Here is a 15,255-nt window from a genome sequence, read left to right as displayed (position 1 = left end):
TTTTTGACTCTACAAAAATGTTTACATCATGAGACTTAACTAGTTCGATAAACTCTGGACAATTGAGTTTCGACTTCAGTCCACATACGTTCAGGAACAAAATGTTAATATCATTCTTTTCTTCAGAGGGGGGAACAGCTCGTTTCCTGTGAGCGCCATCCTATCTGCCATTTTGAGGACGCAGAGGCCGGTTATTTGGTCCGTTAGGAGTGTTAAATTGTGGTACGAAGTTCGGCGGTCCACGGAAAGGTGGAATATTTTGCTGTCCGTTGTTGACAGGCCCATGATATCTTGGGGGATCAAAGCGTGGTGGTGGAGGTCCAGCGAACCGAGGCCCATAACAAACTAGCTTCAGCGAGTATTTTTTTATATAGCCGTTGGGTAACTGGAAGCCCTTGCGTAGGAAAATATGTAATCACAGGTGGTTGTTGAGGAAGTCAATATGGCGGCGCTTTTCAACAATTTTTGTTGGACATTGTTTTTCACGAATTCAGAAGGTGTGACTTATTCAGTAGTTAAATTATTCCAGTTAAAGCCAACATCACAGCCGATTACAGCTAAAAATTTCAGAAGGTACATGTAAGAACAAATTGAGGAAAACTGGTTGAAAAAAAATCATTTTTTAACAGAAATGTTTGAGCTAAAAAGTGTACTTTTTTAATATTTGGTAAAAATCGAAGCGACAAAGTTTCGTGAGTAAAATAAGATGATATTCAATGTAATTCTATGATTTCAGAGATTTTAATAAGCCTATATACGCTGAAATCTGAGTGGGAACATTTTTTGTACCTAAATTGTGCACGGCCCTCTGAACCCTTATGGCAAATATCGTATTTTTTAATACGTGCAAAAATTATATCATTAGTTTATTTTTTAAGTAAAGAAATATTTAAATAATTTTGCATCAGGTGCCTTTTACATTTTTTTATCAGCATATCTGTCTCAATTCTTTGCCACGTTGTTTCTGCTAAGAATTTCTATACATAGATGATATTCCTGTGATATATATGGATTTTTACCTTGTAAGGATAAACAGTGTAACTAATGGGTGTTGCACGTTCAATATTTCATGCTGGGATATATCGCGATCTTAGTACTTACTATCAGTACCTGTTCTATGTATAATTGCCATTTACTCAAGACATGTCATTTTTACTCGGAAGTCATGTGACTTCTGAATCTTAAAATCAAAATAACTTCCAGTTGATAACCGCCTTAAAAGTACTTCCACCGCGCAAGAGATCTGGCGAATGAATATTAAAATGTATCAAATAGATTAATTCGTTTCAAATTACGTTTTTTTTTTAATTACATAATTGTCTGTCAAAGGAAAATTCAAATTCAAAATTTGAACTATTGGGGCCCCTATATTATTAATGCATTTGAGCGCTAAGCTTGTCGTACAAGGCGACTAAATAGTGCTCAGAAACCTAGCCGGGGGCTAGGCGCTCTGCCCACAGAGCAACTGGGATGTGTGCCCCAGGTGGTGGAATGGGGTATTCCTGGCATATTACATGCTGGGGTTGTCAGGCTATAATACGGAAAACCTGACCGCAAACCATAGTGGTGCACCGTGATGGGAAAGATGCCACGTTCCTCGCACGTTAAAGAACCCTGCTGTGGTATTCGATAGGAGTAGGAACCTTTGCGCTCCGCCACAGGAGGCTAAATTGCCCGACCTTACCCATCCCCCCTTTTTCTAGAAGCAATCAAAGTTTGTCGACCCTATTGTCCTTGTGTCCCATCCTTTTTTTTTTTTCATTTCATGTTCATTTTATCATCCTTTTCATGTTCATTGTCTGAATATAGCTGAAATATTGCTGCTCGGACGTTAAACCCCAACAAACAAACATATTAATGCATTTGAAAAAAAAAAGAAAAGAAAAACGAAATTTAAATTGAAATTACGAATCATCAGTATTGTTTGGATGTGTAGTTCTAGTAGTGGTGAAAGCGATGACCCCGTTGTAAATAATTAATCTTTTTGGAAGTACAGAAAGAACAAATAACCATCAGCCGATTATAAAGTTTTAAAAATACCGAAAAGTATGTCACGACTTCCGAGGTTCAACGCCATTGGCGCTTTGATTGTTATTAACGGTTTCTTGCACAACGAAACATTTTATGGATTAAGGTAGATCATATCTAATATTTTTAGTACATATGGATGGATTTTTCTGGTTTTTCACAAAGACGACATTGAACGAACATAGAATTTATATGTAAAAAAAAACATACGTCATTGAACTCGATTTCGAAATAATTGAACCTGAAAAAAAAACCAATTTTACTACATATTATATGGATTCTTTAGTGAGTTTTCAATATAATATTGCAAACTACTATATAACTGGTCGATAGAATTGCTTATAAATTTATATAAAGATCTTTAAGATTATGTTCTTTCATATTTCAAAAAGAAAATATGGAGTCACCGAACTCTTTTTCTTGTGATATAAAAACCTGTAAATTTCCAGTATATACAGACTGTATCTATAGAACACCCCCCCCCCAAACATCTCCCCTTGAGAAAAAGATTTTATATAAATAATATTTGTAATTTTATTATACAATTTTTATGTAAAAATTTCTTTTTAAATTATTTTCAGACGTTATTTTTACATCATACCATACAATATTACATTTTGTTAATAGAAAATGAATATGTCTATATAATTTTGCAAGATGGCAGAAAAGAATGTTCCGTGCAATAAGAAAGGAAAAAAAAATTTTTTTTTTAATTATTAAAGTTTTAATTTTATATGAATCAACATAAGTGACCGATTTAAAATATGATACCCATAGATTTCAGTACCAGTGAATGTTAGATATCGCAAATATAAACTCAAGCTATTTTATTTAAAAAACGAGCCTCTACAGATTTGTCAAAAATGTGAAAATTCAATCAAGCGAAGTGGCATTTTGCAATATTCAAATTTTACGAGATATAAAACTTTTCCTCTGATTCATTTAAAATAATTAGCTGCTTGATATTCGATTTCTGTCATGGGAGGAATCCTATCGATCGTCCGTCTATGATATCGCCAGTTCTTGTGGAAGATCGACATGAGAAACGATGCAAGGTCTCCTTTTACAAATTTGATTTTATTGATAATGCGACGTCATCACAAAACAGCAAATCGCGAGTTTTTGATATCATTTATTCGTATGGTCCCTTGGTTTGATATTGTAAAATATTCAGCCGTTCAAGAAGTTGAGAAAAGCGACCAAATGATAGAGAATATGCATCATCTATTCAAAAGAACACTTTAAAAATGATGTGCCATTCATTGCCTGATTCTTACACAGAATGGTAAAAACTGTATTTAAATAAATGTTGTGCTTTGGTGCTTCAATGATAAGAAACAGTACGTTTCATATATTTTAACTGAAAATAAAAGCAAATTAAGGCCTGACCACAATAAACAGTTCAAAATGAGGAATAGGCAGCTGTGTTATGCATATTAATGAAGTGCGCTCATTCACTCGAACTGGATCCTTGTAATGGATATACAGGGTTTAAATACCGGTTCATGTTAAATTCAGACACTGCCTACGGTAGAGGTTATTCATGGTGTAGAAAATCCCAACTGAACAAGTGACGCTTTTTCGGTCTACATATGCTATATTTTTACGTAATGATCTTCATTGCTGTATTCTGATCTGCATTTAGTAGATAATGTGCACTCATTTCTTACAGATATCAACCAAATAATATCAAATCAAGAACCACAACTCCTGCAAAATGCCAATTTAAAAAACAATCTATACATTTTTTAAAATATTTTTTTTCTAAAAAGTGCAACAACGCTCATTTCTTACTGATATCAACCAAATCAAATCAAGAACCATAACCCCTGCACACTACCAATTCAAACACAATTTTGTACATTTTTTTTTTTATTTAAAAAGTGCAACAACAGATGACAAACTAAGATTTTTGATATGATCTGTTACTGTGTCTGAATTAGAAGTAAAGGTGATTTTTATGGGTTTTTGACAAGCATGAATCACCTCCTGACTGACACCTACAAAAACTGATACTTGATTCCTTTTTTTGTTGTCGTACGTTTTGAATACATCTTCACCAGTTTAGAAATCAAACCCACGGTAGTCTTACCGAAGTGTTATTCCATTTTTTTTTGTTTTTCAATTTTTCCTATTGACCTTATCTACTACTTAAATTTTGTTATTTTTTGTAGTACTTCATAGGTATCGATACCAGAGCAAGCTTTATCGAAGATCAGAATTGGCAGTTATTGCTATTGTGTCAAATAGACAGCATAAAGAGGATACAGTGGTAGTATATTACTTCTGTGATGGTACACATTAAGTGCCAGTATCTGTAAGAATAAGGCAGGGGGTGAAACATGGTTTAAAAAAAACACCATTTTGATAGTTTCATTTGACTACTTTCACTATCAAAATCAAAAGAAAAAGTCAAGATTTGCCATATCATGCTGGACATTATTGAAATGCACTGAAAATGAACATTTTAAGGGCATATAACCCTGTCAAAAACCTCATTTTTTTTAACATCTTACTGAAAAAATTCTCAGCAAAGCCAGACCTGCAGAGATCAAATAATGATCTTTTCAAACGGAGAAAGTATCTTTGACTGGTATTATATTGTCAGAATGGTGGGATTTTGACATGCATGTTTCTGATTTTTCCATTTTGCCTGATTCTTACAAACGCTTACACTTAAAGAAAAATGGCTCAACATGTAAGACCAGTTCATGGCAGGGTTTATTCGATTGATCCAACGTTCTCGTTTTGAAATGAATAAAATGTACTGCAAGAACAATTAATAGCAATTAATCCATTACAAACTAAATTCATTTGAATAGGGTTATGTTGACAGAGCTAATTATTGTCATACCACAAATTTAATAGTTTCAGTTTACACCAAAGGTCGACCATCTCCAGTTTTGCACTGTGAAAAAAAAATTATTCCATTATAAGGTTTGGATTTCCTGAAAATCTCTTTTTTGTATATTAAGATACTAATTTTATATGTGTTACATTGCTTCATCTCAATAATGACTCATAAATATACAGCTGTGTAAAGTTTATAGACTAATTTACTTAATATATCAGTCCCCATTTATCATTACTCAATAAAAAAAAATTCATTAATTCTTAAGTTGAAATGCACGTTACACACACAGTTACATTACATTTTTTGATTTTTATATCATTTTTTTTATAAAAAAAATATTTAGTATGAACCCTTTGTGATTTGATCAGGAGGGATAGACGTATCTTGAATAATTAATCCTCTGATTTCACAGTTTTCCCAATACGACAATCCCAACCCTTCCTCCGATTCCCACATGGACTGGTGTGTTTAAGGAGGTAGACTTAGGGTAAGAGACATAACTCATGAAATCAAAGATATGTTTGTATTATATTCAATTTCACCAAATACACTCTCAAGCTTTCGTTTGAAGCAGAATAAATTGAATCCAAGTTAATTGGATGCTTACATAAGATTGATGTAAAATGCTGAATATAAACGTTCCAACGATTTTTAAGAGTTGTGTCCCTTACCCTAGGTCTACCTCCTTAAATCAGATCCGGTGGAATATGTTACTTTGTAAGTCAAGTGAGCATTCTGAGATATCACATCTACAAATATGCTGACACGTTGTCTTATTAGTGTTAAAGAGTAACCAAGGGAACCAAAATTAAAGTTAGAGTAATGTCTTGGAAAAGTATTAAAAATGTAAATTTTACATGTAGTATTGAAGCCTAAAACTAATGAAATTAGTTTTGTTTAGCTTCTAGTACTAGTAAAAGGAATAAAGTGGCCTTGTTTGTTTGTTTGTTTGTTTGTTTTGTAATTATTTGAATTTTACAGCTTTTTTGGTGAAGGTTATTTCATCAAGGGAAGATCAAAATTATCTCCTGCAATTCATCATCCTACTTGCTGTTATAAATATTAACTAACACAGAAATTCAAGGGTTAAAAATGCACAAAAAGGTTTAGGAGAATCATCACTAGAGTACACACATGCACGGTTTGAAAGACAATTAAATATTTGCAGAAATAATGGTATGACTCAATTGAAAAATAAATTTACGTGTAGTAAATATATTATCTGAACATATGCTGCGATTTAATCAAATTCGTCATATTCTTGCATCGTCTGAATATAGCTGAAATATTGCTGCTCGGACGTTAAACCCCAACAAACAAACAAACAAACATATTCTTGCATTTAAACTTCTAACTTATTTTGTAATATCAATTATAAAAGAGTGCTTATATTGAATCATCGCATGCCGCAAACGTATTTTTATCATTATTTTGTGACGAGCATTAAAATTGAAAAAGTTATTATCCACCATTTTTTAAAGCTTGATAAATGTTCTGTGATTAAGAAGCAGTCTTCATAAAAATCAGACAGGAGGCGTTTCACGCATGTCAAAAACCCACCGAACTCACTTTTATTTCTTGTTCAGAAACAGTTACTGATCACATAAGCAGTCTTAGTTTTTCATTTGGTTGTTGCTCTTTAGAATATATAATTTTCAGACATATATATATATATATATATATATATAAGTGTCTGAAAAATTCCCAACGATGTTAGAACTGTCAAATTTGCGAAGCAAATTTTTGGTCGTTCCCTCCGCGGGACTCGAACTCGTACCGCTGTGACATCTATGGCAACACCGCCTGCACTAAGTCCAGCGCCCTAGACCACTCGGCCAGCTAGGCTATATAAAAATATAGCTTTCGCTTGCCGGGTCATGTATGGTAGTACGGGACAGTTATATATAATTTTCTCAAAAATACAGATGATTACAGAAAGGGTAAAAACATAGCATAAGAAGACTGAAAAAGCATTATGTGGTTTGTGGGTTTTTCATTACTTTTTGCTAGCAAATACAATCAAAGTCAGATTATTAATTTTACGTTTGATCTTCTCTATCAAAAAGCTGAGTATTGCATATTTTCGGAATATTAAAAAGAGAACTGATGAGGGGAATCTGGGAAATACATTTTTTTTTCATGAAAGTCTACACATATTGTTGATAATTTTTATAATCAACTATAATTATTTGTATATGGCGATACCTATAGGGTTCTAGTTTCATTTTCCTTTCCGGAATTTTCGATGTAGAACGCATTGAAATTCGAAGACCAATTAACATTTTATTGTCTACTTCAGGGATCTGGAAACACTGCATTGAAGTGAAGAATCCTCTATTAAATGCTTTTCTTAACATTTTTATCATGTAGTAATTATCATCTTTATCGATATTTTTTAAGATGTTATGCTTTTAAATACTGAATTCAACGATATCTTAATGACAAATCTCCATGCTTTTGAATGGTTGACGGGAACCCATTCTCATGAAACCAAGGAGTCACATGACGAGTCTTACATACCCTATTTGGAATGTCTCCCTGGCAGTAAACGTGATATCATTCTTCAAAAGCATCTGATCAAGTTTAAGCGAATGTGTTTTTATTTGCTTTTATTTACATGTACGTTCAAGCAAGGACCAAAGATTTTTCATGAAACGTACTGTTTATATCAGAAGAAACGTGCTCCCAATGAATGTTTTATAAACTTTTACATTATATGGTTTCCAGGACAAACATGTGAAATTTAAGTTTGCCTTTTAAACATGTGCCTCTCCTATTTTTTAAATAAAAGTTCAAAGTTCAACTCGCACAAAATCCAGATTACCGTAAATTTCAGGTATTATGCACATTAAAACATGTATCTATCATAGCTGTCATAAGTACATAGCTGTCATAACTACATACAAAGGATTAATCTTGGGCTGTGACTTAGTACACGATGTATGGTAGTACGGGACAGTTCATCTAGGTGTTATGTAGGATTGAGGATCAAATTAATGATGCATGTCACAACAAATCAATATTATACAAACGTCTCAGAATCTGACGACTCTATTCGCTACACGGCTCCGTCGGATCGAACTGATACACAGAAACTTATAAAGGATCTGAAAAATTTCCAACGATGTTAGAACTGTCAAATTTGCGATACAAATTTTTGGTCGTTCCCTCCGCGGGACTCGAACGCGGTGTTGCCGTAGATGTCACAGCGGTACGAGTTCTTGAAATTTGGGGTCGAATTACTGAATATGAGCTTGAATTGCTAGACAGACATAGGTACTTCACAAGATTTATACTACAATTTTTCAAAAAGAGTACTATTGAATCTTGTAAAGCAAACCTAAGCCTATGGTCTATAGAAGGTTTTGTCGACAAGATGAAACTTTTGCTTTTTGGTAGACTTTGCCATGCTAACTGAATATTGTTTTTCAAGCAGTTATTTAATTTACGTGTTGCACAAGTGGTGACTGGAGATTGTAGCGTAGCAAATCAATCACGTATGAGAATGTTGAACTGTTGCGCAAATATGACTTTCTCTCCTTTTTTGAAAACTGTCTAAAAGACATTTTTTCGACCAACATTCCTTTGGTGAAAAATAGTCATCCAGTCTATAGACATTTATAAAGAAAACAAATTGATTTTTTTTATCAGCATATTGGCATGTTGATGACCTGGTCGTGTCAATGTTGGGTGGAGTCTCGACTGCCTTGAACGCATTATGGTCCGATAAATAGGGTCGCATCATGTGGTATTTAGCAGAATATGTCACAAAAATGTACTCAACTTTTTCATTTTTTTTCACCACCTACTTACATTTTCTGTAGGTGATATATATTATTACAGCAAATCAACTGCATAGAATGTATTTTATTAATTTGGTGTCTGTTATGAAAATTTAATTTGTGTATATAATAATGTTTACACAGCTTTGTCTGTATTATAGCTTATTTTGTTTCTAAAATATAAAATCTTCAACTATGCAGGAAATAAAGATAATCAATCAATCAATCAATCAATCAATCAGTCAATCAATTATAATCTATGCACAATTTACTTTATATGAATTTTGATTTTTATGGAAAACATAGTGCACATCTACATGAATAAATACATCTGTAAAGTCTTTTTTTAAGATTTTTAAAAATAATGGATTGGATTTCCCCTTCTTCTTTTACATTAAAAATATATGTAATAAATAATATATAGTAAAAACCCTTTTAATGTGACCTTCTAAGGAAGAGATTATTCAGGGTCACATAAAACAGGTGGTCTTTATATACAGGTCAGTTTTACATTGAATGTACTATACAAACGGATATTTTAATAATATTCTTTTAAGACAGGTTATCGCTGAACACAGGTAGTCAATAAACCAGGTTATAGCTGAATACCGGTGGTCACTAAGACAGGTTATTGCTGATTACAGTTGGTCAATAAGACAGGTTATCGCTGAATACAGGTGGTCACTAAGACAGTTTATCGCTGAATACAGGAGGTCACTGAGACAGGTTATAGCTGTTAACAGGTGGTCACTTAGACAAGTTATTGCTGAATACAGGTGGTGACTAAGACAGGTTATAGTTGAATACAGGAGGTCACTGAGACAGGTTATAGCTGAATACAGGTGATCACCAAGACAGGTTATAGCTGAATAAATGTGGTCACTAAGACAGTTTATCGCTGAATACAGGTGGTCATTAAGACAGGTTATTGCTGAATACAGGTGGTCACTAAGACAGGTTATAGCTGAATACAGGTGGTCACCAAGACATGTTACCGTTGAATAAAGGTTGTCACATAGACAAGTTATTGCTGAATACAAGTGGTCACTCAGACAGGTTATAGCTGAATGCAGATCGTCACTTAGACAATTTATCGCTGAATACAGGTGGTCACTTTGATAGGTTACTGCTAAATACAGGTGGTCATTAAGACAGTTTATCACTGAATAAAGGTGGTCACTGAGACAGATTATTGCTGAATACAGACAGTCACCAAGACAGGTTATCACTGTTTACAGATGGTCACTTAGACAAGTTATTGTTGAATACAGGTGGTAACTGAGACAGGTTAAAGCTAAATGCAGGTGGTAATTAATACAGGTTATAGCTGAATACAGGTGGTCACTAAGACAGTTTATCGCTGAATACATGTGGCTACTACGACAGGTTATAACTGAATACAGGTTGTCACTAACACTGTTTATCGCTGACTACAGGTGGTCACTAAGAGAGATCATTACTGAATACATGTGTTCACTCTGATAGATTATTGCTAAATACAGGTGGTCACTAAGACAGTTTATCACTGAATACAGGTGGTCACTGAGACAGTTTATTGCTGAATACAGACGGTCACCAAGACAGGTTATTGCTGAATACAGGTGGTGACTGAGACAGGTTATTGCTGAATACAGACGGTCACCAAGACAGGTTATAGCTGAATACAGGTAGTCACTGACACAGGTTATATCTGAATAGTGGTCATTAAGACAGGTTATAGCTAAATACAGGTGGCCATTAAGACAGGTTATAGTTGAATATAGGTGGTCACTAAGACAGTTTATCGCTGAATACTGGTGGTCACTAAGACAGATTATAGCTGAATACAGGTTGTCACTTAGACAGTTTATCTCTGAATACAAGTGGCCATTAAGGCATGTTATTGCTGAATACAGGTGGTCACTAAGGCAGGTTATAGCTAAATGCAGTTGGCCACTAAGACAGGTTATTGCTGAATGCAGGTGTTTTCTTTGATAGGTTATTGCTAAATACAGGTGATCATTTAGCCAGTTAATTGCTGAGTACAGGTGGTCATTAAGAAATGTTATTACCGAATACAGGTGTTCACTTTGATAGTTTATTGCTAAATACAAGGTGGTCACTGACACTGTTTATCGCTGACTACAGGTTGTCACTAAGACAGGTTATTACTGAATTAAGGTGTTCATTCGATAGGTTATTGCTAAATACAGGTTGTCACTAAGACAGGTTATCGCTGAATACAGGTTTTCACTAAGACAGGTTATTGCTGAAGATAGGTGTTCACATTGATAGATTATTGCTAAATACATATGGTCACTAAGACAGTTTATCGCTGAATACAGGTGGTCACTAAGACATGTTATTGCTGAATACAGGTGCCGACTATGGAAGATTGTTGCTAAATACAGGTGGTCCCTTAGAAAGGTTATCGTCGAATACAGGTGACAACTAGGACGAGTTATCGCTGAAAACAGGTGTTCAATTTGATAGGTTACTGCTATATACAGGTGGTCATTAAGACAGTTTATCACTGAATACAGGTGGTCACTGAGACAAATTATTGCTGAATACAGATGGTCACCAAGACAGGTTATATCTGAATACAGGTGGTCACGTAGACAGTTTATCGCTGAATATAGGCGGTCACTAAGAAGGTTATTGCTGAATACAGGTGGTCACTAGGACAGTTTATTGCTGAATACAGGTGCCGACTATAGAAGATTGTTGCTAAATACAGGTGGTCCCTTAGAAAGGTTATCGTCGAATACAGGTGACAACTAGGACGAGTTATCGCTGAAAACAGGTGTTCAATGTAATAGGTTATTGCTAAATACAGGTGGTCACTAAGACAGTTTATCGCTGAATACAGGTTGTCACTGAGACAGGTTATCGCTGTATACAGGTGGTCACTGAAATAGGTTATTGCTGAATACAGGTGGTCACGTAGACAGTTTATCGCTGAATATAGGCGGTCACTAAGAAGGTTATTGCTGAATACAGGTGGTCACTAGGACAGTTTATCGCTGAACACAGGTTGTCACTTAGTCGATCTATCGCTGAATACAGGTTAATACAGGTGGTCGTTAAGACAGGTTATTGCTGAGTACCGGTGGTCATTAAAACCGGTTATACTGTAGCTGAATACAGATGGTCACTTCGACAGTTTATAGCTGAATATAGGTGTTCACTTAGACATGTTACTGCTTAATACAGGTGGTCAGTAAGACAGTTTATCATTGAACACAGTTGGTCATTAAGACGGTGTATTGCTGAATACAGGTTAATACAAATGATTGCTAAGACAGGTTATTGCTGAAGACATGTAGTCATTAAAACCGGTTATTGCTGAATACAGATGGCGACTATGGAAGGTTGTTGCTAAATACATGTGGTCCTTTAGAAAGGTTATCGCTGAATACAGGTTGCCACTTAGACAGTTTATTGCAAAGTACAGATGATCGCTAAGACAATTTATTACAGAATTCAGGCGATCACTAAGACAGGTTATAAGTGATTAAAGGTGGTCACTTGTACTGTAATCGGAAGTAATATCCTAAACCCGGAGCACTATGTACGGACTCTTGATCTTTCTCGTGGTATCCGCTTTGTACAATCAAGACAGGTGTGATGTAAACCATCTAACATTTGTTCAAATATGTTTAAAAATCTTTTCCTCAAAACGAAAAATCACGTGATTATATGGCGTTTTCTTGGTTAACAATATTTTAAATTATTTCACATTCAAATGATGAAACTCTGAGTAAGATATACACTTAATAAGAAATTAACCTGTCAAATTTTCAATTTCAAAAACAAAATGCAATATTAGGTCAATGTATTTACACTGCTAAAATACAAATGTAGTACGGTCGCAGTATTTAAATGTATTGGTCACTCCAAACCGGAAAATTCCTTAGAGTTCTGTTAATAAGACGTTACACTGTAAAAGATAACTTGCCAATAAAAGGAAAAAAAATTCTCTTTTTCGGACGTAGTCGGTATAGATTCGCTTTTTGCCATTTGACCTTAAAGACGCTCTTCCATTGACATGCAAGTCACCTGATCAAAATTCTGCTTCCAGATTGGCCAAATACTGATAACTTAGTGGGGTTCGAAAAGGGAAATTGAAGTTGCGTGCATTGCGTTATTTCCTGATGAAAATTATAAGTAAAAAGAACAAATTTTACTGCGTCGGCTATCTTTATTTTAAAGACAGTACTTGTTTTGTCCCTATTTCAGTCGTCGTGTTGCTTTCTTACATTTCATTTTCGTTGTCTTTTTTTATAGTGTCAGTAACACGGTATAATTTGAACACCAGTAAAATATCTTATTGCAGCGACGGGGCCCAAAATTGACACCTACGTTATAAGAATAAAGTGGTAATGCCAGAAATACTTGTCTAAAGTTTTTTTTTTACCATCAACATGCCATTTTGAAGAAAATACTTATATGTGTACAGATATAATTCTTTAACTCAACCGAAAAAATAATACAGAATTAATTAAAAGTTTGATCTTGTCTGCAAAAGCATATGTCCCCTCCCCGTCCTACAAACTGGATCCCCTTGCAGTATCCATCACGTCCGCAGAACAGCTTTATGAATTCTGTTGAGAGGCTGCAGATAAGTTGCGCTAACAGGTTCAGTAGTTCCAGAAAATTTGAACTGACAAGGTAATTTATGAAGATTTTTGACAAATTTGTAAGTTCAAAGGGCACGCATAACATATGATGTTCTTGCTACATACATGTACCACATTTGGTAAAATTCGTTTCAATAGTTTCAGAGGAGTTGCGGTGACAAGGTAATTTATGACGATTTTTGGCAAACTTTTAAGTTCAAATGGGCATAACTCCTACAAAAATTAGGATAACAAAATTTCCTGGTAATATGCAAAACAGCATATGATGTTCTTGCTACATACCAAGTTTCGTAAAATTCGGTTCTGTAGTATCAGAGGAGTTGCGCTAACAATGTAATTTATGAAGATCAATAAATCAAAAAATCAATCGGATGTTTTAGCCAACATCTGTGTTTTAGTAAATATAGATTCAAATTTAGAAACAATGTGTCTTTACATACCTTAATAAATAACAACAACTGTAGTAATATACCTATAATAAATTTGGCGCAACCAATACTACAATCGCATTGTTTTAAGCATGGACTTTTAATCACACGTGAACGTAGAAATAGGGCAATTACAGAGTTGTAACATACATAACTTCATGCTGGGAAAAGAACTGTAAAACCATATCATAATGACATCACATCATATAAAAGAAATGAACAGCACATAACAAAATATGAACATGTATAAATAGAGGTGAGCAGCTGCTGTGTATAATTATAAGTGAACATCATATAAAAGAAATGAACAGCACATAACAAGACATGAACATGTATAAATAGAGGTGAGCAGCTGCTGTGTATAATTATAAGTGAACATCATATAAAAGAAATGAACAGCAGATAACAAGACATAAACATCATATAAAAAGAAATGAGCAGCCCCTGCGTATAATTATAAGTGAACATCATATAAAAAGAATTAAGAGCACACAACAATAATTGAACATATAAAACTAGATAATTAACAAGTAAATAAAAACTTTCTATTTTATAAACCTGTTTATACATGTATTAGAGCCGGGTATCAATCAATATTTTTTTTTAAATGCAAGGACCAGAAGTAGCGGGTTTTTGAATTTGTATAAACAGTGCTATCGCTGACCAGGTACAACAATAAACTAATGGAGCCGTAAAAAACTGATTTTGGGAACACCTGTGACAATGGGAACGTTTGGGGAACAGCTGTGACAATGGGAACGTTTGGGGAACAGCTGTGACTAACACAATTAATAACTGATTTATTTTTCTCGAACACATACACGTACGATTGGGTAAAATAGTCTTTGAAACATGTATCGATACCCGTAGTACATGCTTAAACCGGACAGGTTGTAACTGCTTTGATTCTGTTGTTTTTTTACATCTTACATTTTATGTGCACGTAACATAAGACAGAAATTTATTAATTTTGATAAAACACATTAGAGAAAGAGCTAACTATAACTGTAAGTAACTATAATTGTTAAAAAAATCTTTCTATTTTGAATTTTTTAATGTAAAACAATATTTTCTAAAACAAACTAGCTGACAATATTCATCTCGGTGGAGTTGCTGTTCCTTTGACATATTCCCCATATCCATTCTTGTAATATTAAACTGCTTTTTGTTGAAGAGTAATCGAGGGAACCAAGGTTATAGCTGTAATAAAAAAAATGCAATCCAGGGACAAAGACCAGACATGGAAAACAGACATACACAACAAAGAACATAAAGTAACTAAAATCATACATACAAAGTAACAAAAGTAAATGAGCAACTCGGACTCCACAAAATAGCAAATGGTTATGAAACAAAAATCCTTTTTGTTGATTTGTTTTCATAGTCTTTCTGTTTGTCTATGTTTATTAAAAAATTAACAAACAGTGAATATGTCTAGTAAACCAACTCTGTTTGACATTAAAGACGTGTGTACGGTTAATAAAGGTTCATTTTCATTTTTTTTAGTATTCGGTTTAGACAGGTCTCACTGTATATATAAA

This window comes from Perna viridis, chromosome 11, assembly GCF_037379345.1.
Source record: "Perna viridis isolate PV_CMFRI_1.1 ecotype Kerala chromosome 11, ASM3737934v1, whole genome shotgun sequence".
Classification (NCBI taxonomy): domain Eukaryota; kingdom Metazoa; phylum Mollusca; class Bivalvia; order Mytilida; family Mytilidae; genus Perna; species Perna viridis.
Note: the sequence above shows the minus strand (reverse complement) of the source record.